A 27817-nucleotide genomic window follows, 5' to 3' on the forward strand; every position below is an offset into this window, starting at 1 on the left:
AACTGGCCTTACAGAGAGCTATTTTTTCTTTTACTTTTTTAATTCCTTTTTGGCTCCAAACATGCTTCTGCAACAAAACACTAACAGAACACATAAGAGATGGCTCTTGTTCAAGAAACTGAGAACACTGTTCCGTGGACAGCTGAAATAATACTGGCACTGTACTGCATTGAATTGTTTTCTCAACCCCTGAACCTCTATAAAAGGATTAAAGTCTGTAACCTGAGGGTAAAGCAGAGCTAAATGGTGATGGAAGGAGGCCTGACTTGGGGTGTGAACACCAGTACACAGATGAATTATTACAGAACTGTACAACTGAAACCTATAAAAAAAAATTTTTAAATATTATTTTCCTTAAAAAACAAAAACAGATAAACACTAGATGTGCCGCAAACCAGCACAGCTAGTAATTCCAGGTCCTGAGGGAGAACGGCGCAGAATTAAGAAAATAGACTCACCGAGAAAAGAGGATGCAATCGAGAGGCCTCTGCAATACTGATGGCAAGATCAGAGAGAGAGAGCCCCTCTCTTGCTTTATTATATAGCATAGAAAATTTAAGCCTTTAATCCAATATACAAATAAGGAAGTCTCTGATACAAAGCCACTATCTGAGGAATAAATGGGATTCCTCATAAAAGTGCACTACTGTTGGGCAGATAAAATATATTATGCTCACTTTGTAAAAGATAATACTGCCCACATGGAGGTGCCCAGGTGATATTAATGTGTGTTGGGGGCAGGCAGGATCGTTGTAGCCTGGAGCTTGGTTTTGGGATTAAGCCTTTCCTACCCTTTTTGATGTGGGGTGGTACAATCCAATCATGCCTCAGAGAAGTGACTTTGTATAGAGACTTCCCTATTTTGTATATTGGATTAGAGGTTGTGAAGCTATACTATAAAATGGGGGCGGAGCGGGAGCTTGCACTCTTGGTTCCTGGGATGATTAGAGGAGAGAGCAGAGCAGAAGGAGGCCACGTGGAATAGGCCAGGAGAAGCAGCCAAGATGGAGTGCTGAGTGAGATGCCAGTTTGTACAGAGTTTGTATCTGGGATAAGGAAGGAGATGGGGAACTGAGGAGAATAAGGCTGGTGAGCTAAAAACCTTTTATTCTAGGAAACTCGGATAAGTCAGTAGCTTTGTGAGCACTGAATGTGATTGGGTTTTGGAGCCCCGTGTGTGTTTTTACTTGCCCGCCGGGTATAAGCTAGGATTAAAGACTATGGCCCACCAGTTTGTGGCTCCATAGTTTCTTTACCGACTGTCCGAATCCACTGCGAACCTGCATAGGCCAGAAGGCTGCTGTGATAGTGGCCCTGGCCCTGGCTTTTGGCTTTTGGCTTTACAACTACCCCACATCATGCAAAAGTCAAGGGTGTGAGGAAAAGCTGAGTTTTAAGAAGGGTGTTGAGAATGTCTTAGTGTTATAAGGGTATGTGAAGATCTTAGTATTAGAAGGGTGTTGAGAAGATCTAGTCTTAAAGGGTGTGTGGAAGATCCTAGTAATAGAAGGCTGGAGAAGAGCTTAGTCTTAAACTAAGCCCTAGGCCAGTGGTTCTCAATGTGTGCGCCCTATGGCAGTGGTCCCCAACCTTTTTTGGGCCACGGGCTGGTTTAATGTCAGAAAATATTTTCACAGACCGACTTTTAGGGTGGGACAGATAAATGTATCACGTGACCGAGACAAGCGTCAAGAGTCTTAGACGGATGTAACAGAGGGAATCTAGTCATTTTTTAAAAATAAAACATCGTTCAGGCTTAAATATAAATAAAATGGAAATAATGTAAGTTATTTATTCTTTTTCTGTGGACCGGTACCAAATGGCCCACGGACCGGTACCTGTCCGCGGCCCAGAGTTGGGGACCACTGCCCTATGGTATTCCAGAGAAATAGGTGCCTCTTATGGACCAAAAAACCAACAGAGTTTTTTGGAGTTTAGTATATTTTTTTTTTTTACAGAGACAGAGAGAGGGATAGATAGGGAAAGACAGACTGGAACAGAGAGAGATGAGAAGCATCAATCATCAGTTTTTCGTTGCCAAACCTTAGTTGTTCATTGATTGCTCTCTCATATGTGCCTTGACCGCGGGCCTTCAGCAGACCAAGTAACGCCTTGCTCGAGCCAGTGACCTGTGTCCAAGCTAGTGAGCTTTTGCTCAGTCCAGATGAGCCCACGCTCAGGCTGGCGACCTCAGGGTCTCAAACCTGGGTCTTCCGCATCCCAGTTCGACGCTCTATACACTGCGCCACCGCCCAGTCAGGCTGGAGTTTAGATTTTTGAGGGACAGAGGTGTGGGGAATTGGCTGTAAGCTGACAGTCTGCCCAACCTCCCAGTGTTGTAAGGTATCAAAAAGCTGCAAAATTAATTTTGATATTCTAGGATGAAAAGATCAGGCTTTCCTGTCCTTTCTTTGGAAAATGGAGGAAAAAGAATATAGAAGTCTCCTGACTTAAACAAGGACTAGGGTCATTTGGTTTTAAGTTCTCTGAAAGGATTAAGGTTATCTAAAGAACTCCCTTTTGCTTTCAATAAGAGGCAAAATTTACATACCACCCTACACTGATCTTGAGCCTCCCTCCCTTCCTGGAATCTGAGATTAACATGTACCTCTAGGCAAAGAAGGAGAGTGTGCTCGGAAAGTCATAGGGCACTTTTGACAGGTCACAGGAAAGCAACAAGACGATAGAAATGTGAAATCTGCACCAAATAAAAGGAAAACTCTCCCAGTTTCATACCTATTCAGGACAGTTCGATGTGGGCTAATGCACAGATTTTTTTAGGGCTTCTTAGGTAGCTATCCCATATAGCCTCTACAGACTCGTCACTGACTGATGGCCTACCAGAATGGGGTTTCTCCACCAAACTGCCGGTTTCCTTCAACTGCTTATCCCACCGAGTAATGTTATAAACATTACTTCATTATAAACGTGCTTCATTATAAACGCACCGATAATCACGTTGCACTTTGGTCACAGATTCGAATTTAGTGAGCCACAGAACACACTGAACTTTTCTCTGTACCGTCCACATCTCGACTGGCATGGTCATGGGCTGCTCCGCTGTATACATACACAATGTTACGTCATCATCTGTGCATGCTTACATGCTGCCACATCATCCTATAGAAACCGGGAGGGTTTTCCTTTTATTTGGTGCAGATTTCACATTTCTATCATCTTTTGTTGCTTTCCTGTGACCAGTCAAAAGTGCACCATGACTTTACAGACACACTGTACTAAAAGGATTTGTGAATGTGTTTGATTGTATTACCTTGAAAGTTTTAACATTCTTTGTAAATCCCCTAGACAAATGTTATAATCCTATTAATGATTGTGTCATGCTGTCATGCACCCCAACCTGTATGTAGTCAAAGGGTATATATAACCAGCCTCTGAAATATACTTGGTGCGGACGATTTGGGTCTGCAAATGCCCCGTCAGCCATATGCAGCTGACATATTTAATAAATCTCCTCCTTTAATAAAACCTTTCAAAATTTGTCTGGACTTGGTGTCTCTACGTAAACCTGCTGAAGTGAGGTACGGTACTTTGCAGAATCTGGCATACAGTACTTTACAACAGTGGTCCCCAACCTTTTTTGGGCCACAGACCGGTTTAATGTCAGAAAATATTTTCACAAACCGGCCTTTAGTGTAGGACGGATAAATGTATCACGTGACCAAGACAAGCGTCAAGAGTGAGTCTTAGACAGATGTAACAGAGGGAATCTGGTCATTTTTTAAAAAGAAAACATCATTCAGACTTAAATATAAATAAAACAAAAATAATGTAAGTCAGTGGTCCCCAACCTTTTTTGGGCCAAGGACCGGTTTAATGTCAGAAAATATTTTCACAGACCGGCCTTTAGGGTGGGATGGATAAATGCACAAAATAAAACTATGCAGGCGGCGTAAAAACTGTGGTATTTTTAAATATAATTGTCGAACTTACGAAACAAGCGTCAAGAGTGAGTCTTAGACAGATGTAACGGAGGGAATCTGATCATTTTTTAAAAATAAAACATTGTTCAGACTTAAATATAAATAAAACAAAAATAATGTAAGTTATTTATTCTTTCTCTGCGGACCAGTACCAAATGGCCAACGGACCTATACTAGTCCTAGTCCGCGGCCTGGGGGGTTGGGGACCACTGCTTTACAACACCACCTCACTTGCCTGATTAGGTTGCAAAAGGTTGTTAAAACTGTAGTGCTGGATTATTTACACTAACCCCCATGTTCCCCGGAATGACTGTAGGCAAGTTTCTTCTATCCTTTGTCTGGTGTGAAGTTTTCTGGTGGGGGTTTTATGCACTTGGTAAAATTCTTGAGTTGCCTTGGAAATACAAAGATCTCACTGATTTGCTATTGGCCTACTTTGCCCTATAAATAAATCAAAATGTGGTTTAGGGGCGCTTTGTTCTTGCCAGCAGCAATTACAGGGCCCTCCTGACCCTGTATTTTCTTAATTCCATGTATTTTCTTAATTCCACACTGTTTCCACTCGGGACCTGAAATTACTAGCTGCGCTGGTTCGTAACATGTGCCCAGATATAAAAATAAATATAGTTACTCTATTATACCATTTCATTATGGAAATACCGCTCTTTTTGTTAACACATCATTATTATATTTATTATTAACACATCATTATAGCATTTTTAGATAAATACACCCAAATAAAATGGATAATTTCTCAAAAAGAAGTGTGATATTGCAGAATCCAATTCTGAAGGTGAGCAAAAGTTAAGTGTAAATAAAATAGGACCTGAAGGCTGACGGGCAGTGTTGGGCAGATAAATGTATTATGCTCACTTTGTTAAAGAGGCCATCGCCCAGGTGATATTAATGTGTGTTGGAGATCGTTGTAACCTGGGGCTTGGTTTTGGGATTAAGCCTTTCCCACCCTTTTTGCTGTAGGGCGGTACAATCCAATCATGCCTCAGAGAAGTGACTTTGTATTAGAGACTACCCTATTTTGTATATTGGATTAAAGGTTGTGAAGCTACACTATAAAATGGGGACGGAACGAGAGTTTGCGCTCTTGGTTCCTGAGGTTAGCATGAGAGAGCGGAGAGAGTAGAGCCAGCAGCTAAAGGAAGCCACGTGGAGGAGGCCAGGAGAAGTAGCCAAGATGGCGGAGTGCTGAGTGAGATGCCAGTTTGTGTAGAGTTTGTATCTGGGATAAGGAAGTAGATGGGGAACTGAGGAGAAGAAGGCTGGTGAGCTAGAAACCTTTGATTCTAGGAAACTCGGATAAGTCAGTGGCTTTGTGAGCACTGAGTGTGACTGGGTTTTGGAGCCCAGTGTGTATTTTTACTTGCCCGCCGGGTGCAAGGTAGGATTAAAGGCTATGGCCCACCAGTTTTTGGCTCCGCTGTTTCTTTACCGACTGTCCGAATCCAATGCGAACCTGCATAGGCCAGAAGGCTGCTGTGTTAGTGGCCCTGGCCTTGACTGCTGGCTTTACAGGCAGAATTTAATTTATAGCATTTTTCATTACTTAACACTAAACAATACGATTGGATTAGAAACCCATTCATGGAAGCTTCAAGTGATTTTGGTTTAACATTAACAGAAGAAGAACTGGCAGCTATATCCAATGATCGTGGATTGATGATTAAACCTAACGAATTGTCACTTGAAGCCTTTTGGATTTCTAAAAAAGAATATGTGGCAATATCTTTAAAAACTTTGAACATTTTACTACAATTTTCAACATCCTATTTATGTGAATTAGGATTTTCTACCCTCAACACAAGAGTAAAAAGAGAGGAATTCTTCAATGTATTGACAAAGAAATAAGACTTTGCCTCTCAAATATATGCCCAAACATTGAAGAAATTGATAGGACACATAAGCCTCATGTTTCTCACAAACACAAGAATGGAAAAACTTAACACATTCATGCCGGGACCTGCCGAATTTGCTAAATCTTACTAAGACTGTATCTATATATATATAAAAAGATAACTTTTTTGTCGATTTTTATTTTTTAATCCCTCTTTTTTACAAATTCTAAAAAGCATAACAAAAAATAACAAAAATGTTTTTTAATGTCAGAATAAATTTAAATTTGTTGTATTTATTTCATTTCTTACCATAAAAGCACACTTGGACTTTATATTTTTTTCTTTAATATATGACTTAATTATTATAACATATTTCTCAGAAATTTGTATATAGTGCACCTACAATTATTTGTAGAATTTTAAATGCACCCCGATTTCAAAAAGTTTGAGAATCACAGGCTGTAAGGATTTTGTCAGCTTACAGCCTGTCTCCCACAAGATGACCACAAGCTATGGATAGGAGACTACCCAAGCCAAAGAATACAAACTTTACAAAAATAGTTTAGAAATGTCTCTGAATGAACACACAACTACAACCCTCAGCAAGCAACCCTGAGATGGAGGCTGGCAAGAGAATAGTCAATTCCCGGTCTACATATTACAATATTCAAAATGCTCAATTTTCTACAAAAAAATAATAATAAAGCACACAAAGAAATAAGTAAGCATAGCCAATTCATGGCGGGGATGGGGGGTTGCAGGAACTGTCCCTCATGAAACACAGACCTCTATTGTATTAAAAACAAAGAGCTAACGGAAACCAGGAGAACAATGTCTCAACAAACAGAACATCAATAAAGACATAGGCATTATAGAAAGGAACCAAAGAGAAATTTTCTGGAGTCAGAGTACAACTGAAATGAAAATTTCACTAGACAGTTTCAATAGCAGACCAATAGTAGACTTGAACCAGTAGAAGAATCAAGGACTTGAAGATAGTCGCTTAAAAGTATAGGTCTAAGGAGCAGGAAGAAAACAAATTCAATAGCACTGAAAAGACCTGTGAGATACCATTAAAGCACATCAGCATACACATAAGGGAAGTCCCAGAAGGAGAAAAGAGGAGAAAAAGGCAGAAAGACTTATTTAAGGAAGTAATGGCTAATCACTTACCAAATTAGGTAAACACACCAATATATGTATCCAAGACGCTAATCAAACCCCAAGAAAGATAAACACAAAACAATTCCCCTCTGGCTGCCAACCTGCATCTCAGCGTGTGTGGGCTCACTGCTCAGCCCCATTTCCTACCAACAAGATCAACTGCTTCAAGCCCAACTGCAGGCACAAGGGCACACGGGTGGGAAAGCAGCTACCCAGAGAAAGACAGTGGTTCACAGCACAGCTACAGCAGGGGAGGGAATCTTCAGCTCACCAGGCAGAGGTGAGGGGCAAACAGTTACCAGAGAGGTATGTTCACACACTAAGGAACACTGATCCACTTTAACAACCCTGAACTGCAGGCATCTGTCAGTAGACTTCCGCCATCACAGGCCACACTGTACCAGAACAGCTGACGAAAACACTACCCAGCATCTCCAACCAGCAGAGAGCAGACAGTCTAACTTAAAGAGAATGGCATGATCTTATACATAGAAAATTTACAGAATCCATGAAAACAACTATTAGAACTAATAAATTCAACAATGGTGCAGGATACAAGATCAACATAGAAAACTCAGGTATGTATCTATACATTACCAATAACAATCTAAAAAGTAAACTTAAAAAATTCAATTCATTCATAGTGACATCCAAAAAAATATCTAGGAATAAATTTAACCAAGAATCCCAGGTTTGATTCCTGGTCAGAGCACACAAGAGTGCGCCGATCTGCTTCTTCACACACCTTCCTACCTTTCCCCTCCTGCAGCCACAGGTCAATTGGAGCAAGTTGGCCCCAGGCACTGAGGATGGTTCCATGGCTTCTGCCTCAGGCCCTAAGAAGAGCTTGGTTGCTGAGCACCGGAGCATTCCCAGCACATCACCCCCTAATGGGCTTGCCAGGTGGATCCTGGCACATGTGGGAGTGTGTCTCTGCCTCTCCTCCTCTCACTGAATACAAAATAAAATTAAAAATATTTAACCAAGAAGGTACAAAACTTGTTCACTAAAAACTATAAAATATTGATCAAAGAAAATTTAAAAGACCAAATAAATATCATATAAAGACATCCCACATTAATATTGTTAAGATGATAATACTACCCCTGCCTGATTGGTGATAGCAAATGAATAGTGTTGACCTGGGACGCTGAGGTCCCAGGTTCAAAACCCCAAGGCCACTGGCTTGATGCTGGCTCAGCTGGAGCCCCCTGGTTAAGGCACATATGAGAAGCAAACACGAACAACTAAAGTGCCACAACTATGAGTTGATGCTTCTCATCTCTCTCCCTTCCTGTCTCTCTCACAAAAAATTTTAAAAAAATAGCAATACTACCCAAAGCGATATATGGATTTAACATAATCTCTATTAAAATTCCAAAAACCTTTTCCACAGAAACAGAAAAGTCATTCTCAAATTCATTTGGAATGTAAGGTGCCACAAATATCCAAAACAATACTGAGAAAGGAGATGACAGTTATGGGACTCATACAGTGCCCCATTTCAAAACTTACTAATAAAGCTACAATGACCAAGAGAGCATCCTACTGACATAAGGACAAGTATATAAACCAAGGAAATAGAACGGAGAGTCCAGAAAGAAAGTCCTGCACATATGGTCAAGTGGGGTTTTGTTTGTTTTTTAATACAGGGACAGAGACAGAGTCAGAGAGGGATAGATAGGGGCAGACAGACAGAAACGGAGAGATGAGAAGCATCAATCATCAGTTTTTCGTTGCGACACCTTAGTTGTTCATTGATTGCTCTCTCATATGTGCCTTGACTGAGGGGCTTCAGCAGACCAAGTAATCCCTCGCCCCAGCCAGCGACCTTGGGTCCAAGCTGGTGACCTTTTGCTCAAGCCAGATAAGCCCATGCTCAAACTGGCGACCTCAGGGTCTCGAACCCGGGTCCTCCGCATCCCAGTCTGATGATCTAATCACAACACCACTGCCCGGTCAGGCTGGCCAAGTGATTTTTGACAAAAGTGCTGAGACCACTCTATGGAGGAAAGAACAGTCTTCAACAAATGGCATTGCAACACCAGGACTGAGTCACACCATCTACAGAAACAAACGCAAAAATGGATCACACAAAAATGGATCAATGACTTAATCATAAAAGCTAAAACTATAAAACCTATGACCCTGAATTTGCCAATGGGTTTTTCGACATGACATAAAAACTTAAATAACAACAAAAAAAAGAAATAGGACTTCATGAAAATGTAAAACGTTTATACAAAAAAAAAAGCAAATAAACGAAGTATGGTATATGCCTTCAAAGGAAGAAAGAATAAAGCACAGATATATGTTATAAGGATTAACTTCAAAAATATGGAGAGAGCAAACACAAAAGATCATGTATTATAGAACTTGTATGAAAATTACAGAAGAGGTGAATCCAGAGAGAGGCCACTGCTGCCCGCCAGGGTCCACTGGAGAGAGGACTCGAGAGTGACTGCCCAACAATGTCTTCTGAGTTGCTAACTTTCTGGAACTTGACAGAGGTGTCGGTTTCACACTAGTGTGAATGTTCTAAATGCCATTGGACTGTCCACTTTTAAATAGTTAACTTCATTCATGACTTTCATCCCAGTAAAAATAGTAAGACAGCTGTAATACAACCTCTTGAATAAATCACCATGAACCCAGAGAAATATAAATATACACTGATATATTTGAGAAGAGTACCTCCAAAAACAAATACATATGCAGCTGTGCTAGAGCCTGTCAAGCAGCCTGGGAAACCCTTAATCAAGGGATCAAACGAGCAAAGGGAAAAGGCGTGCCACGTGACAGAGCACAGTGAGCAGGCACACAGCAGCACAGCACCGCACTATGCTCACCCAGCCAACAGCGCGGGGCTCGAAGCAGCGCAGCCTTGAGATGTGACAGTGAAATAAATAACTGGTGCATGATCTTAAATAGTCAAGTTACAAAAGTCAAAGAAAATCATTTCTAGAAAATGATCAGCTGTTGACACGTTCATTCTGTATTTCTGAGTCATACTGTTAACTTTTGAAAAACTACTTTCACATCTTACTCCACCAAATTGTTTGCTTCACTGTTGTAATACCATTAATAAAATTGTATTACTATTTAGTAGGCATCTACTAAGTGCTAAATGATTTCCAGACTTCCCTAATAAAAAGTGAAAGAGGGCCCTCCCTATGGATTCTGATTTAATAGGTTTTAATCAGGGCCTGAAATTGTTTTTAAATAAGCACTTAAAAGTGATAATTTCAATAAGCACTTAAGAGTGATAATTATCAACCCTGGCCAGGTGGCTCTGTAGATAACTGTCCCAACACGTCAAGGTCGCAGGTCCTATACTTGGTCAGGGCACATACAAGAAGCAACCAATGAGCGCACGACTAAAACAGGACAACGAAGTGGAACGAATCGATGCTTGTTTCTCTCTCTCCCTTCGCCTCTCCCTTTCAAGTCAATAAAAAAAATTTTTAAGTGATAATCATTGGCCTGGCCTGTGGTGGCGCAGCGGATAGAGATTCAACCTGGAGTGCTGATGTCGCTTGTCTGAAACCCCAGGCTGCCTGGTCAGGGCACAGAGCAGCTACGAAGCAGCTACAGCAGCTAAGGAGCAACTAGGAATGAATGCTTCCCCTCCTCCCTCTCTCTCTCTCTCTCTCTGTCTCTCCTCTCTCTAAAATCAATAAATAGGTTTTAAGTGATAATCATCAGAAAATGGTAGAAAATAATGTAAAACAGTATTCATCTAGAAGGAATAAAAACCCTGGCTTAAGAAACAAGACCTCTAATGGTAGCAAAATATTCTGTTTGACTGTATTTTTAGTTTTGGTCATGAAACATTGTCCAATATCTTGTTACAGTTATACTTAAAATTATATATTAAGACTCTCTCAATATAAAAGAGCATTAATTTCACAAGAAATTTAGAGTACTAGAAATTTCCATCCTTTAAAAAGTTTATTTTTTTGCCTGGCCGGGCGATAGCACAGTGGATAGAGCGTCAGACTGGGATGCAGAAGACCCAGGTTCAAGACCCCAAGGTCGCCAGCTTGAGCGCGGGCTCATCTGGCTTGAGCAAAAAAAAAAAAAAAAAAAAAAAACTCACCAGCTTGGACCCAAGGTTGCTGGCTCGAGCAAGAGGTTCCTCGGTCTGCTAAAGACCTGCGGTCAAGGCACATATGAGAAAGCAATCAATGAACAACTAGGGTGTCACAACAGGGAATTGATGCTAATCATCTCTCTTCCTTCCTGTCTGCCTGTCTCTATCTGTCCCTCTGTCTCTGTTTAAAAAAAAAAAAAAAAAAAACACTTTCATTTTAATGCTTTCTTTAACCTAAAAATTTGTTAAACTCATTAACCTAACTAAACTGAATCAGAACCTTTCTGAAATGCTTCACTTACATGAAAAAAAGATAAAAAATAGAACAAAAATATGAGAACTGTTATTATTTGTTAAATTGTTACAAATGAAAACTGCTATGTTCATCCCTCCCAAAAGGAATTTCAAGGAGAAATAAAGCATTACTGGAAACAGGGTGCTTTTAGTTCTCCAGTTGTTAGCCTGCTGAAACTGCAATATGAAACATAACTGAAGAACTTCAAACTTACAATGACCTAAATAAACTTTCATATAAAACTCACCACTACAAAAAATAAGTAAGCCCTATTCTAGAATGGAAACAAATTTTTACTCAGAGTTTCTCTTTCCTCACAAAACTGAAGCAGATTAAGTCATTTTTTTCTAAGTCAGCTTATGGAGTCTCTTCAGAGGAGTCGGTAAGGTGAAGACACAAGGCTCCCGAGGGCAGTCAGCGGCCAGCCAGCCCAGGCGCTGCTGCCTGGATCCTCTACCACAAGTACTGAAGTGTAAGCTAATTACTTCTGAAGTATTTATCATGAGAAGTTGCCTGCATTATGAAGGTTTCAAATAAAGTAAACAAATACACTAGAAAGAAAAATATACTGGGATCACCTTAAATATGTTCTCTGCACAAGATGAACCCCGAACTCCACAGCCAGAAGGGACAGAACCAGGACACTGAGACTCCACCCTCCCGCCTCAGAAGCCGAGCTGTCAGTCACTTCCAGTACCTCTCACACCCACCCAGAAAAACTACTGAAGGTTACCACACCCATTCTCCTGCCTACTCCAAATACAATAATATTTTCGGCAAGTATAAACAAATTAACGTGTCTTCAAGTCCCATTTTATTTTACAAACTCATAAAATTTATGCACTGTATTACAATATAGTCATTTTGTTTTAATATAAAAACCTTTAAATTACCATCAAGCAAGATAACTCTGCAGCAAGAGGTGCTTGGTTTTACCCTCTGGGTTTCTTTTCTATCACGTGTATGAGAAAGAACTGCTATACTATGTGAAACCCCAGAGATGGCTTAGCTCAACTGGAATATCAACACATACAAACATGAGCATATCTATAACTTTGGGAAGGCCAATAGAACCAACTTGAGACAATGACAATGTATTACATAATGCAGATTTCTTTAAACCAGGCTATTAGACACCAGAATCAGTAATTACCAAGAAATTGCTAGTGTGCCATCCCTTAAGTTATAAAGGTAGTCACTGCTACTTAATATTTTCAAGCTCATTTAGCCCAAGACACAAAACTATCTTTTTTTAATTAAAAATAAAATTACCCCCTCAAGCACTGATGTAGAAAGGAAACTGAATTTATCGGTTTCTCTCTGCCTGCCAAGGCATTTTGGCCAATAACTTAACTCTAAAACTTAGAAAAACAAAACATAACTTTAAACAGTCATTTTGTGTTAAGTATGAAATTTTTTTGTCTTTTTTTTTTTTTGTATTTTTCTGAAGTTGGAAATGAGGAGGCAGTCAGACTCCCGCAAGAACCCGACCAGGATCCGCCCGGCATGCCCACCAGGGGGCGATGCTCTGCCCATCTGGGGCATTGCTCTGTTGCAACCAGAGTCATTCTAGCGCCTGAGGCAGAGGCCACGGAGCCATCCTCAGCGCGGGGCCAACTTTGCTCCAATGGAGCCTTGGCTGCGGGAGAGGAAGAGAGAGACAGAGAGGAAGGAGAGGGGGAGGGGTGAAGAAACAGATGGGCGCTTCTCCTGTGTGCCCTGGCCAGGAATCAAACCCAGGACTCCTGCACGCCAAGCCAATGCTCTACCACTGAGCCAACCGGCCAGGGCAAGTATGGAATATTTTTTAACAAGTCTCTTAAAACTACTGGAGGCTTCCTTTCTAAATAGAACTAAACCATTCTGATACAAATATATCAGAGCTAAAGAATCTAGTCACTATACTCATACAAAATCAAGCCAGTGACAGGACAAAACACCACTAAGTATGGCGAGGTATATCTAAATCAAAAAAGAAAAAGTATTGAGGACAGAAAAAGAGGGCCTTGACCAGAACACAGGAGTAAGAGATCAGAACTTAATTTAGCAAAGGAAATACTCAGAAGTTTTACAGTTACAAAAAAATGTCTGGAAATTTGCTTTCAAAAAATAAATTTGATAACCTGTAAAATGAAAGAGGGAGGGAATTCAGTAAATCAATTGGAAAGGAAAAAATATTAAAATATAAATCTTTGGCCTGACTTGCGGTGGTACAGTGGATAAAGTATTGACCTGGGACACTGAGGTCGCTGGTTTGAATCCCTGGGCTTGCCCAGTCAAGGCACATACAGTAAGCAGCTACTCTGAGTAGATGCTTCCCACTTCTTCCCTCTCTTTCTCTCTTCTTCCCCTCCAAAAATCAGTAAATACCATCTAAAAAACCAAAAACAACCAACAAAAAACCCAATACTGTACTTTAGTTCCCCTCACCAGCAATTCACAACAGTTTTTATAAGTTTTGTATTACCTAATTTTTTCAGAAGGACTATTTGAGTTTTCCATTAAATTCAATTTCAATATATTAATAAAAGAACTCCCCCTTGCCTGACCAGGCGGTGGTGCAGTGGAGAGAGCGTTGGACTGAGACTCAGAGGACCCAGGTTCAAGACCCCGATGTCACCAGTTTGACAATGGGCTCATCTGGTTTGAGCAAGGCTCACCAGCTTGAACCCAAGGTTGTTGGCTTGAGCAAGGGGTCACTAGGTCTGCTGTAGCCCCTCCCCCAGTCAAAGCACATACGAGAAAGCAATCGAACAAATAAGGAGCCGCAACAAAGAATTGATGCTTCTCATCTCTCTCCCTTCCACTCTGTCTGTTCCTCTCTCTGTCTCTGTCTCTGCCACAAAATAAATAAATAAAATTTAAAAAAAATAAAAGAACTCCCCTCAACTTTGAAAAAACTGGTATAAAAGCCAAACTCAAAGCTTTATTCTGAAGACTAGAAGGAAAGGGACAGAAATTAGTGTTGCAGAATTGGGCACCTGAAACCTATGTAATTTTGTTAGGCAATGTCACCCCAACATTAAAGGAATAAAAATAAAGAATGGAAGTAAGGCGAGTAGGCATATGGAAATAACAGAAATGAACATAGACTGAGAAAAGGCAGAGACGACGAGACTGAGCTCACAGAGTCTGAGCTCACAGAGTCAACAGGTGGTAAGTGGAGCACTGGATGTGGAGAGCAGAGAAACCAAACACAAACCCAGTCCAAAGCCAGGAAACAAGTGGAACACAGGAAAATAAGATTCCAGGAGTTAGTAACTGGTGTTAACATGATGTGTCTCACTGCACGAGACTACAAGCTGTACACTTAGAATGCACGCAGTTTCTGAGAGTGTGTGACTATCAATAACACGTTCAAATGAAAACGTTTTTTGAACAGAAAACCAGGATTGAAGTTCCTAGACACTTCGCTTGGTAACTGTGCTAATCACCAGCACCCAACTAACAGAGTGTCCATCAAAACCCTCCACACCAGATTCAGAGCTTCCCAGCTGAGGAAGAGTCTCTGTACTGAGGTGATGGTGCAACCAAACTCGGGACAGAGAGCTCCTGCACTCGGGGCCTTTCCTGCCCTCACCCCACGCTCTGCCTCATCTGGCTGGTCGTGTTCTTCATCACATCCTCTACAATAAACCAGTTACAGTAAGGACTGTTTCCCTGAATTCTGTGAACCATTATAGCAAATTACTGAACCTAAACAGGTGGGGGAGGAGGTGACTAGGGGACTGCAATTTGCAGCCAATGGGACAGAAATGTGACTAACCTGGGAACCTGTTACATGAGACTGGCAACTGAGGTGAGGGAAGGAGGCAGTCTTATAGAACCTACAGGGACATGCGAAATCAGGTAATCCTAATTAATCTGCAGGGTACCCACTGGGTGTCCACAAAAAATTAGAGAACTGGTTCGTGTGAGTATACACACAAACATAAGCAAACACAAACAACAGCCATCACTAAGGGGGGAAATAAAAGGCAGCTTATCTGAAGAGCTGACATGGGCACTGGCACCATAGACATTTAGTTCATCTGAGTTCTTTGATCTAAAAGCCTGTCAACAAGCACCACTCCTTTACACAAAACTCCCGGACAGCTTTTTCATCACCAGCTCATTCTCATACATGAACTAATAATCATCAGACATTTTAAGGAAAGTGACAATATGCAACAGACCATTCAAAACAAACAAAGGAATTCAATAACCAGCCAAATGAGTGAAATTTTCAAAATGCACCCACAAAAAGCCACTTCTAGAGAGAAAAAGCACACTACCACAATGAAGGGAAATGACCAGACTGCATCAAACTTAAGCATTTCATGCTATAAAACATAGAAAATAGCTGCCAAAGTCCTGAGGAAAATTATTTGGATCTTGAAAAGTATACATTTTCAGACAGGCAATTCTTAAAACCAGGAGGAGAGGAAAAGACCAGTAACCAACATTTTTAGTCAGCTAAACATAGGAAAAGAGAGTATCCTTGTAACAAGAGAAACAAATTAAAACATTACAATTACTCGCCTCCCAATCCAAGTCCTGCCTACCACATCAGCAAGAACACCTCGGTTAGGGTGGGTGCAGAAAAGCTGGTACTCTACGTTAATCTGGCCCCACTGATGGGAGAAAGCCCTTTGGAAGAATTTGCCTATACTCCATCTATTAGGAGGTATCTGTCCACACTGCTGTGGGGACAGGACTCTCTCCTGGCCATGTAAATGTGGGCTATTGTTTTCCTGCTCCTTCCTGGTGGCTCTAACCCAGGCCTCAGTAGCTTACACACACGTGCATGCAGGAAGACACACAAGCACAAGTCAATATATATATAAATGAGAAAAGGAAATAAATAAAAACCCTATAGTTTTGACCTTGAAGTGGAAGTATGGGTGTCAACTTATTTGGCACAGTAGGATAAATATACATTAAGATTGATTTAGAACTTATATTCTACTTTAAATGTAAAGCATTCAAAACATTAAGTTGCAATAAAGCAACTGTCATCCTTTTAAAATTTTTCCATTAATGCTGGACAAAGCAGCTGTGGTGTGTGTGTGTGTGTGTGTGTGTGTGTGTGTGTGTGTGTGTGTGTGTGTGTGTGTGTGTATTATTCATCCAGAAAAAAAGGAAATCCTATCATTTGCAACAACATGGACTCTTAGGCCTGACCTGTGGTGGTGCAGTGGATAAAGCACTGAGGTCACTGGTTCAAAACCCTGGACTTGCCTGGTTAAGGAACATATGGGAGTTGATGCTTCCTGCTCCTCCCCCCCTTTCTCTCTCTCTCTCTCTCTCTCTCTCTCTCTCTCTCTCTCTCCTCTAAAACTGAATAAACAAAATCTTAAAAAATAATAGTAATAACATGGACTTATAGGCCCTTATGCTTAGTGAAAGAGGTCAAAGACAAATATGTATACACTCACTATATGTGAAATCTCTTTTAAAAAAAAAACTCTTTAAGCCTGACCAGGCAGTGGTGCAGTGGATAGTGCGTTGGACTGGGATGCCGAGGACCCAGGTTCAAGACTCTGAGCTTGCCAGCTTGAGTGCGGGATCATCTGGCTTGAGCAAAAAAAAAAAAAAAAAAGCTCACCAGCTTGGACCCAAGGTTGCTGGCTCGAGAAAGGGGTTACTCGGTCTGATAAAGACCCATGGTCAAGGCACATACGAGAAAGCAATCAATGAACAACTAGGGTGTCACAACGAAAAACTGATCATTGATGCTTCTCATCTCTCCGTTCCTGTCTGTTTGTCCCTGTCTATCCCTCTCTCTGTCTCTGAAAAATAAAAATAAAAACTCAAGAGATCAAAAGGTACTAACTTCTAGTTACAAGAAATAAGTGCGTACTAAGGATTTAAGTACAGCATGACTCTAGTTAACACTGCTGTGTGACACATATATATACATATTTTATAACTATATATAAAACTTGCTAACGGAATAAATACTAAGAGTATTCATCACAAGGCAAAATTGTTTTACTTTCTCCTTTTGTTGTTTCTATATGAGATGGTAGAGGCTAACTAAACTTACTGTGGTGATCACTTCATAACACAGGTAAGTCAAACCATTACTTAAAAAGGTGTGGGGTGCCTGACCTGTGGTGGCGCAGTGGATAAAGCGTCGACCTGGAAATCCTGAGGTTGCCGATTTGAAACCCTGGGCTTGCCTGGTCAAGGCACATATGGGAGTTGATGCTTCCAGCTCCTCCCCCCTTCTCTCCGTCTCCTCTCTCTCTCTCTCTCTCTCTCTCTGTCTCTCCCTCTCCTCTCTAAAAAAAAAAAAAAATTTTTTTTTTTTAAATTTAATAAAAAAAGGTGTGGGGTAATATACATCAACTATTATTTCAATAAAACTGGGGAAGAAAAAGATTACAGACAGCAAAAAAAAAAATGCTTTACAATTAAAGGGATACAAAACACAACAAAAGCAGGCAGAGAAAGACAAATGCCATGTGATATCACTTATATGTGGAATCTAATGAACACAATAAACTAATGAACAAAACAGAAACAGAGGCAGGGTCACAGGGAACAAACAGATGGACAGCTGGTAGAGGGAAGAGGGGATGGGATCAAAGAAGGTGAAGGGATTAGCCAAATTATGTACACACAATACACAGGTACAGACAACAGGATAGGAAGTCCCAGAGGGAAAGGGGGAGTGGAGGAAGGGGGCAGGGGGACAAAGGGGATAAATTTGGGGTGGAATGAGACTTGGCACAGGGGAGGGGGGCACAATGCGGTGGGCAGAGGGTGTTATACTGAGTGGAACACTTGTCAACCATGTCAAAACATTAAATTAAAAATAAAAATTGTTGGCCCTGGCCGGTTGGCTCAGTGGTAGAGCGTCGGCCTGGGGTGCAGGAGTCCCGGGTTCGATTCCCAGCCAGGGCACACAGGAGAAGCGCCCATCTGCTTCTCCACTCCTCCCCCTCTCCTTCCTTTCTGTCTCTCTCTTCCCCTCCCGCAGCCAAGGCTCCAGTGGAGCAAACTTGGCCCCAGGCGCTGAGGATGGCTCTGTGGCCTCTGCCTCAGGCGCTAGAATGGCTCTGGTTGCAACAGAGCAACGCCCCCTGGTGGGTGTGTCGGGTGGATCCCGGTCGGGCGCATGCGGGAGTTTTGTCTGACTGCCTCCCCTTAATTTCAGGAAAAAATAAATAAATAAATAAAATTTTTTAAAAAAAATTTTTTTAAATAAATAAAAATTGTTTTAAATTTTTAAAATTAAAGGTGTACAAATACAATCTTAATTAAACCACATTACTTATCAAAAGGGTCAACATCTTTATACACTCTTCCATTAAATGGAATTAAGTTTCCTATAAACATTGCTGATATTTATATTCTTTTTCAAAATATATTTAGAAATTAAATTTAATAGAGTAACTGATAAATAAGAGTACACAGATTTCAGATGAACATCTCTATAGCATTTGAACTGTTGATTGCATATTTATTTTCTGAGTAACATAATTATCAATAAACACTTACGGACCAGCTACTCCAAACATTCTCCACAAGAATACATACTAGCCTGACCTGTGGTGGTGCAGTGGATAAAGCGTTGACCTGGAACACTGAGGTCACTGGTTCAAAACCCTGGGCTTGCCTGGTCAAGGCACATATGGGAGTTGATGCTTCTTGCTCCTTCCCACCTCTCTCTCCTCTCTAAAATGAATAAAATTTAAAAAAATATTTCTTTAAAAAAATGCATTACTATACTGCTCACAAAAATTAGAGGATATTTCAAATGAATATGAAGCAATAAAATATACCCTAATTTTTGTGAGCAGTATGTTACTGAATGAAGAACAAGAGGAAGGAAGGGAAAGAGGGAGTTGGGGAGGGAGATTATTAGCTCATTCCTCCTGACAAGGAGTGGCAATTACAGATAAAAAAGGTGCAATAACAGTAATGATTTGCTCTATTAACAAAAAACAATAGAAATCTTGACACTGAGGACTAAAAAAGATAGAGATGGAAAATTACTGAAAAAATAAACATCATACAGAAGGGTAAGAGAACCCTTATTGATCACTTATGTGCAAAAGTCATGTTAATGCTTTACTTAACTCAATTAGTCCACCTAATAAAAAAAGCATTTAAATCCACACATTACAAATTTTAAAAAACTTTAGCTTAAAGAGGTTGTGCCAAGGCATTACAGCTAATTTCTAATGTGTTTCAAATACAAATTATATCTTGCGCCAGCCGGTCTTTTCATCTAAATTACGGTACAGAAATCTTTTAATTATATCATTCCTATTTACAAAAAATTAATAGGCCTGTTAATTTGCATGTCAAAGGGAAAGCAACCTTCCAAAATTAGGAAATTGCAAATTAAACATTAAGAACAATGTTCTGATTCCACATATTAAATGGCTTTTTAGCACCCTTTTAATGTAATTCCATTTTACAAGCACCAGTGATTAAGACACCATAAACATCAGAAGAGGTCATACACCCAAATACATACAGGAATGACATTTCTCCCTCACTCAAAGCTTCCTCAAACATAACCATCAAGTGGATCAAAGACTTAAAGGAAAAAAAAAAGTCAAGCCCCTAGGATAAAACAATGGGGTTTGGATTCATCTAGTTCTTAGTTTTTTCTGATTTACTTATTTCACTCAGTATAATGCTATCAAATATCAAGGTCCATCCGTGTTGTTGTAAATGATCCAATGTCATCATTTCTTATGGCTGAGTAGTATTCCATATTATATATGTACCAAAGCTTTTTAATCCACTCATCTACTGACGGACACTTGGGCTGTTTCCAGATCTTCGCTATTGTGAACAATGCTGCCATAAACATGGGGGTGCATTTCTCCTTTTGGAACAGTGCTATGGTGTTCTTAGGGTATATTCCTAAAAGTGGGATAGCTGGGTCAAAAGACAGTTTGGCCTGACCTGTGGTGGCGCAGTGGATAAACTGTCAACCTGGAGTGCTGAGGTCACCTGTTGCCTGGTGAAGGCATATATAGTTGATGCTTCCTGCTTCTCCCCTTGTTCTATCTATCTCTTTCCTCTCTCTCTCACTCTCTCTAAAAATGAATAAATAAAATCTAAAATAAATTATTTTTTTAAAAGGCAGTTTGATTTTTAATTTTTTGAGGAATCTCCATACTGTTTTCCAGTGACTGCACCAGTCTGCATTCCCACCAGCAGTGCAGGAGGGTTCTCTTTTCTCCACATCCTAGGCAGCACTTATTCTGTGTTGTTTTGTTGATGAGCACCATTCTGGCTGGTGTGAGGTGATATCTCATTGTGGTTTTAATTTGCATTTCTCTAATGACTATAGTGATGTTGAGCATTTTTTCATATGCCTATTGGCCATCTGTATGTCCTCTTTGGATAAGTGTCTATCCATATATAGATGAGACATAAAAATGAGACTCAGAGACATGAACAAGAATGTGATGGTAATGGTGGGGGTAGAGAGGGGGGAGGGGAGGGGCACAAAAAAAACCAGATAGAAGGTGACGGAAGACAATTTGACTTTGGGTGAGGGGTATGCAACATAATCAAAAGTCAAAATAATCTGGAAATGTTTCCTCTGAACATATGTACCCTGATTTATCAATGTCACCGCATTAAAATTAATAAATTTTTAAAAAAAAAACAATAAACAATGGGGAATGCTCTATGTCCTCAGAAGAAAGAGGCCTTTCTGCCCACGACACAGCGAACAGTGGGAAGACTGTATTTACACATTCAAGGATACACACAAACACAGAAAGGGTTCTACATGACAAAACATACAACCCAGGAAGGTTTCAAGACACAACATACTGGGGGGCGAGGGGACACTGTCACATAGATAGAGCATATAAAAGGGTTGACTTTCACACTTAAAATGTTCCTACAAATGTACAGAAAAAAGAAATCAACAGAAAAATGCAGAAAGAATATAAATAGGCATGACCAGGTAGTGGTGCAGTGGATAGAGCACTGGACCAGGACGCAGAGGACCCAGATTCAAAATCCCAAGGACGCCGGCTTGAGCGCAGGCTCATCTGGTTTGAGCACAGCTCACTGCTTGACCCCATGTCGCTGGCTTGAGCAAGGGGTCACTGGCTCTGCTAGAGCCCCTCCCCCCATCAAGGCACATATGAGAAAGCAATCACTGAACTAAGGGGCCACAACGAAGAATTGATGCTTCTCTTTTTTTTTTTAATGCATTGCTTCTGAACTTTTTCTCCTCTGCTCCCCATCCCTGTTTAGTTTGTTATTGCTGTCCTTCTTTCTGTATCTGTGTCTTTTTTCACAGTAGTCCCTGGCTCTGCACAGAATAAATGATACCCTCAAATGTAATTGGATATGCTTTCGCCTTTGCATGTAAGTACAGTAGTTAGAAACCTTTGAGATTTTTCTGACTTTAAAATTAAAGAAACAGCCTGACCAGGCGATGACGCAGTGGATAGAGCGTCGGACTGGGATGCAGAGGACCGGGTTCAAGACCCCGAGGTCGCCAGCTTGAGTGCGGGCTCATCTGGTTTGAGAAAAAGCCCACCAGCTTGAACCCAAGGTCGCTGGCTCCAGGAAGGGGTTACTCAGTCTGCTGAAGGCCCGCGGTCAAGACACATATGAGAAAGCAATCAATGAACAACTAAAGTGTCACAACGAAAAACTAATGATTGATGCTTCTCACCTCTCTGTTCCTGTCTATCTATCCCTCTCTATCCCTCTCTCTGACTCTGTTTCTGTAAAAGAAAAAAAAAATTTAAATTAAAAAATAAATAAAATTGTTTAAAAAAATACAGAAACATATGGAATAGATAAGATTTTTTTTCTTTATTGGGCGGTAAAGAGGTAATCATTTGAGTAGCTTTTGGTTTAAAAACAAAAACTAAATACATTTAAAATGTCCATGTTTATATCTTTTTCACAAGAAACGTAAATCCAATTTTTCCTTGATATCAATCTGGAGGTCAGAAATTACTAGTCCCAGGTCTGTGTTCTATACAGCATAGTGGGTGTTACTGGATATTACTGAGGGTTCTTGGTTCTATGTAAATAAAGCTAGAGTGAGAATACTACCTTCCACTGGAGAATATCAAGGAGAAAGAATTTTTATGCTAGGCTGCCTCTGTGACTGCTTAACTTTTTGCAATCTTGCTTTAATGGCCTGGCCCTTGTGCTAACTGCTGGCAGTGATCTCCATTTTTTTCTTTTTTATCTTTTTATTTTAATGCCAGACAGCTCTGGGCCTCTCGCCACATCTTTTAATTATAATGGCCAACTTTTTGCTTCTTCTGGAATTTAGATACCCACAATAGTTGTACAGGTAGTAGGATGGGATAGGAAAACATTTATGAGATTATTAGAAATGCAGAGGCTGTTTTCCAGGTTAGGCTCTTTATTAATTGGTCAAGGTTTTGTCCTGAAAAGGCATCTCAACCAGGGGAACTCTTAGTGGAAAGCTGGGTACGCGTTACTTTTCTTCCTCCTCTACTTTGTAATAAAAGTAACTTATTCTTCATATTTTGTGCACCTCAAAAAAATAGACTTGGTTTCCTCACTTGAGACATCCAAAAGCATTTCATATGCAGTTTCATCAGGTTTTTCAGCTGTGACCAACCCATGTCATCCTGTCTCTGTGTGGTCCTGCCAAAACTGTCCATTCACACTCCTTTGCTTTTCTATTTGCAAGTGTTTGAAGTTGTCAAGTCTTAGCTTCCTGAAGTCTTGGTTCCACTGACAGAATGCATATGTGATGACTCTTTAGTGGAAATTATAACCTACAGAGTCTACCAGGGGTCTCAAACTCGCGGCCCACGGGCCGCATGCGGCCCGCCCACCAATTTTGTGTGGCCCGCAGACTAATCAAACTTCGTGGATTAGTCTGCGGGCCAGTCTGCGGGCCGCACAAAATTGGTGGGCGGGCCGCGAGTTTGAGACCCCTGGTCTAGACTGTATGTAGGTATGAAGGGAATTTTTTTAATAAATTGAAAATTAAGCTGTGAACAGCATTAGAACTTAAGTCTATTTCTTAATTTTAAAATATGCTGATATGCCTTAAACTGTAGTTGTAGATCATTGTCTTTTTGCTCTCTGAAAATAACCAGTGTTTCTAAAATTTTTGTGTAACCTATTTTCAGTGTTAATGCAAAATGATCGTGTATGACTGCATGTTAGACTTATCTTTAAAAAAAAAAAAACTAAAATAATTGTATTGATGTGAAGCATATCATTTTTTCAAGTATGAAAGTAATCATCACTTTGCAAACGTGCTCAGTAATTTGGTGTCTGTTAAGGTAGGAGTGTTGGACAGGTAATATATGCATATATCACTAGTGCCAAGACATAAAGTGGGGGGAAATATATTTTTACCCAAAAGAAAAAAAAAAAGAATTGATGCATCTCATCTCTTTCCCCTCCTGTCTGTCTGTCCCTATGACTCTGTCACACAAACACACACACACACACATACACACACACACAAATATATATATATATAAACAATTCACAAAAAGGATCTTATATATGAAAATTTTTCATTCTTATTCAAAAAAAAAGGCAAAGCACCTAAGAAGTCTGATACCTGATTAGTACAGAAAATTTAAGTTGGTATAATACCTCTTTAGATACTACACTTGATCTTAGTCAAAAGGCCAAGAAGCGATGTATAATACCTCTTTAGAAAGTGGTTTGAGGCCCTGGCCAGTTGGCTCAGTGGTAGAGCGTCGGCCGGTGTGTGGAAGTCCCAGCTTCAATTCCAGCCAGGGCACACAGGAGAAGCGCCCATCTGCTTCTCCACCCCTCGCCCTCTCCTTCCTGTCCTCTCTTCCCCTCCCACAGTCAAGGCTCCATTGGAGCAAAGTTGGCCCCGGGCACTGAAGATGGCTCCATGGCCTCCGCCTCAGGCTCTAAATACAGGTGTCCCAAAACTGCAGCCCCGAGGCCATTTATCCTCCGGGGGGGCCCCCCCCCCCGCCGCTCTTCCAGAAGGGGCACCTCTTTCATTGGTGGTCAGTGAGAGGAGCACTGTATGTGGCGGCCTCCAACGGTCTGAGGGACAGTGAACTGGCCCCCTGTGTAAAAAGTTTGGGGACCCCTGCTCTAGAATGACTCCAGCAGCAACAGAGCAACACCCCAGATGGGCAGAGCATCACCCACCCCCTGGAGGGCATGCCAGTGCCAGGTGGATCCCAGTAAGGCACATGCGGGAGTCTGTCTGACTGCCTCCCTGCTTCTCTTTGGAAAAATACCAAAAAAAAAAAAAAGGAAAGTGGTTTGGCAGAGCACTCAGGGTTATACTGAGAAATTCCACCTAAAGTAATGTGCTCCACATTTACAAGGATAATCACTAGCATTGCTCATTCTTGTTTTAAAAAAAACCACACACACAATGTACCATGTATCAAGATGTTCTGGTTAAACAGACTACTGTACAATGCAGCCAATAAAAAGAACATGGTAGCTTTACACATATTATTAATCTGGAATAACCTTTCAAGATATTTCCTTAAGTAAAAAATGCTATAGCAAGGGTGAACCTAATGCTACTATTTCTACTGGGAAGAAAAAGATAACATTACATAATAAGAGCCCTCTGGAAAAATACATACACTGAAAACTAACTGGTTTCTTGAGATAAGAACACTGCTTGACAACAGGAGTGAATGGACGAGTTTTCTTTAAAAACCCTTATATTTTTTGTAATCTGTACTGGGTGTGTATATTAAAAATACTTTTACCCCTGCCATGGGGCTCAGTTCATTAAAGCATCATCCAGGTATGCCAAGGTTTCAGGTTGATCCCCAGTCAGGACACATACAAGAATCAACCAATGAATGCATAAATAAATGGAACAAACTGATGTTTCTCTCCCTCTCCTCCTCACCCTTCCTTTCTTTAAAATCAATCAATAAAAATTTAAAATAATTTTAAATCTTCTTTAATCTCACTCAACTTTATACCATTTCCTGAATGTTCAAATTCTTGACATAATACAACTTTTTCTGAAGCCATGTTATCAAGAGCATCAAACAAGTTTCAACAGGGGAATTATATAATTAACCTAACCCTATAAGCAAGTCAGTTCACCAAGAGTGCTTACAGAGATAGGATCCTTGATATAAAATGGAAGATTTGGAAATTCAAGTACCTTAAAGACATAAATGGTTATCAAGACAATAGCTAAATATATGGTGAACACACACACCTTGAGCTAGGCAATTTGCTTAGGGCTTTACAAATATTATCTCACTCAGTCTTCACTAGTCCAAGAGGTTGATATCATCTTTCTTCAAAACAAGAAAAACAAGTTATTTAGTTCCTAAGGTCACACAGTACTAATCAGTGGCAGCTGAAATTCTTAAGCACTACACACATATGCATATTGTAAATAACCCAGGATACACAAATTAGAGATTTTTTTACCTTATAAATATCAGCTTCAGTAACAGGTACTGAAGTAATTCCTGTCAGGCATTGTTGTGAGCTACAGCTAGGTCAAACTATACAAAATACATTTCTCAATCTCCTAGGCGGGTAAAAGACAAATAGTGTGTCCCCGAGGTCGCCAGCTTGAGCGAGGGCTCATCTGGTTTGAGCAAAAGCTCACCAGCTTGAGCCCAAGGTCACTGGCTCGAGCAGGAGGTGGTTACTCGATCTGCTGAAGGGCTGCAGTCAAGGTACATATGAGAAGTCAATCAATGAACAACTAAGGTGTCACAACGAAAAACTAATAATTGATACTTCTCACCTCTCCATTCCTGTCTGTCTGTCCCTATCTATCCCTCTCTCGGACTCTCTCTCTGTCTGTTTAAAAAAAAAAAAAAGGCAAGTAGTGTGAACTACCACTGCAGTCACAACTGGCTTTCCACTAATCTAGCCAACTTTGTCACAAAGAGACTTTGTCCTCACATCAAATTTGATTCTTGGAAGGTTAATTTAAAAGACTAAGGTAAAAGCATTTCCAATCACTTTTCTCCACTTCTGAGTTCCTACAAAAGGAACTCATATTATTAATGGGGGAAGAGAACAAAGAGTAATTTGTGTGAAAACTCTGAAACCACCAGTTGAATGGTAGGTAAAAACTGAACGCAACTAAGCTTGCATTGGAAACTCCTTGAGATACCTTACCAGGTGAATTCTACTTGAGGTGGTTTCCCAGCGCAGCCAGCGCTCCCTGAGATGCTGTTCTCAGCCCTCACCTGCTGTCACTCACTGACAGCCTCAAGGTTCTACTCTTTTACAGCTTTAGTCAATCGTCCCCTTGTGCAAGGGTTCCATAACCTGCTCCATGATTCAGAATTCAAGGGTTCTGTTTACTCTGTATTCACAGAACTTCAGAGCAGACAAACCACACGATCTTACATTTTTGCCTTGTTTGCTATAAACGCCCAGCACCAATGAAAGAGCAGTGCAGGCAAAAAGCAGGCACTTAACCATCTGCTGAGGCGATAAACATCACCACCAGACTAGCTGAAGAGGTAAGACTCCTCCATCTACTGTTGGATCAATGTGTTATAGTACAGAAGTTCACACATTTGTCCCTCCTTTCTCTTTCACAATATATAGAAATGCTGGTATATATTTTCCAGTATTATTTTCAAGTAAAAATTAGCTAACATTGCTTGACCAGGCAGTGGCGCAGTGGATAGAGCATCGGAACGGGATGTGGAAGACCCAGGTTCAAGACCCCCGAAGTCACCAGCTTGAGTGAGGGGTTACTCGGTCTGCTGAAGGCCCACGGTCAAGGCACAAATAAGAAGGCAATCAATGAACTAAGGTGTTGCAATGCGCAATTAAAAACTAATGATTGATGCTTCTCATCTCTCTGTCCCTGTCTATCCCTCTTTCTGACTCTGTCTCTGTAAAAAAAATAAAAAAGTTCCACATACATATATATATATGGTGAATTGATTTGAGAAGTATTTTAAAGTGATTAAATGGGAAACTGTCCTTTCAACAAATATAACTGGGACAACTCGACATCTATATCAAACAAAAAAAAAGAACCTCAACCCTTCCTTCACACCACATGCAAAAAAAAATTATTCAAAATGGGCCACTGACCTATAAATGTGAGCTAAACTATGAAATTTCTACAAGAAAGCAGGAGAAAATCCTGTGATTAGGGGTCAAGCAAAGATTTCCTAGGACAATAAAGCACAAACCATGAAAGAAAAAGTTAACCAATTTTACTTCAAAACTAAAAACTTCTGTTCAAAAGACACTGTTAAGAAAATGAAGATAGCCTGACCAGGCGATGGCGCAGTGGATAGAGCGTCGGACTGGGATGCAGAGGACCCAGGTTCAAGACCTCGAGGTTGCCAGCTTGAGTGTGGGCTCATCTGGTTTGAGGAAAAGCCCACCAGCTTGAACCCAAGGTCGCTGGCTCCAGGAAGGGGTTACTCGGTCTGCTGAAGGCCCGCGGTCAAGGCACATATGAGAAAGCAATCAATGAACAACTAAGGTGTTGCAACGTGCAATGAGAAACTAATGATTGATCCTTCTCATCAAT

At 40.6% G+C, this 27817-nt stretch overlaps 1 protein-coding gene, 1 non-coding gene and 1 pseudogene across 6 annotated transcripts in view; 1 reads left to right on the plus strand and 2 right to left on the minus strand.

Annotated features, from left to right (window-relative positions):
* Positions 1 to 27817, minus strand: part of GPBP1 (GC-rich promoter binding protein 1) — a 91122-nt gene that overhangs the window by 50437 nt on the left and 12868 nt on the right. The window contains exon 3 of one of the 5 annotated variants that reach the window (XM_066377509.1): positions 11055 to 11110. The exons of the other annotated variants lie outside the window; for them this stretch is intronic. The gene's annotated coding sequence lies outside the window, so the exon portion shown is untranslated. The remainder of the gene's footprint in view (positions 1 to 11054; positions 11111 to 27817) is intronic. 5 annotated transcript variants of the gene reach the window in all.
* On the plus strand, positions 18159 to 18234 carry TRNAP-GGG (transfer RNA proline (anticodon GGG)). The gene has a single exon. It is a non-coding gene; the product is annotated as a tRNA-Pro (tRNA).
* On the minus strand, positions 23832 to 23969 carry LOC136390092 (U2 spliceosomal RNA; annotated as a pseudogene).

This window comes from Saccopteryx leptura, chromosome 1, assembly GCF_036850995.1.
Source record: "Saccopteryx leptura isolate mSacLep1 chromosome 1, mSacLep1_pri_phased_curated, whole genome shotgun sequence".
NCBI lineage: Eukaryota > Metazoa > Chordata > Mammalia > Chiroptera > Emballonuridae > Saccopteryx > Saccopteryx leptura.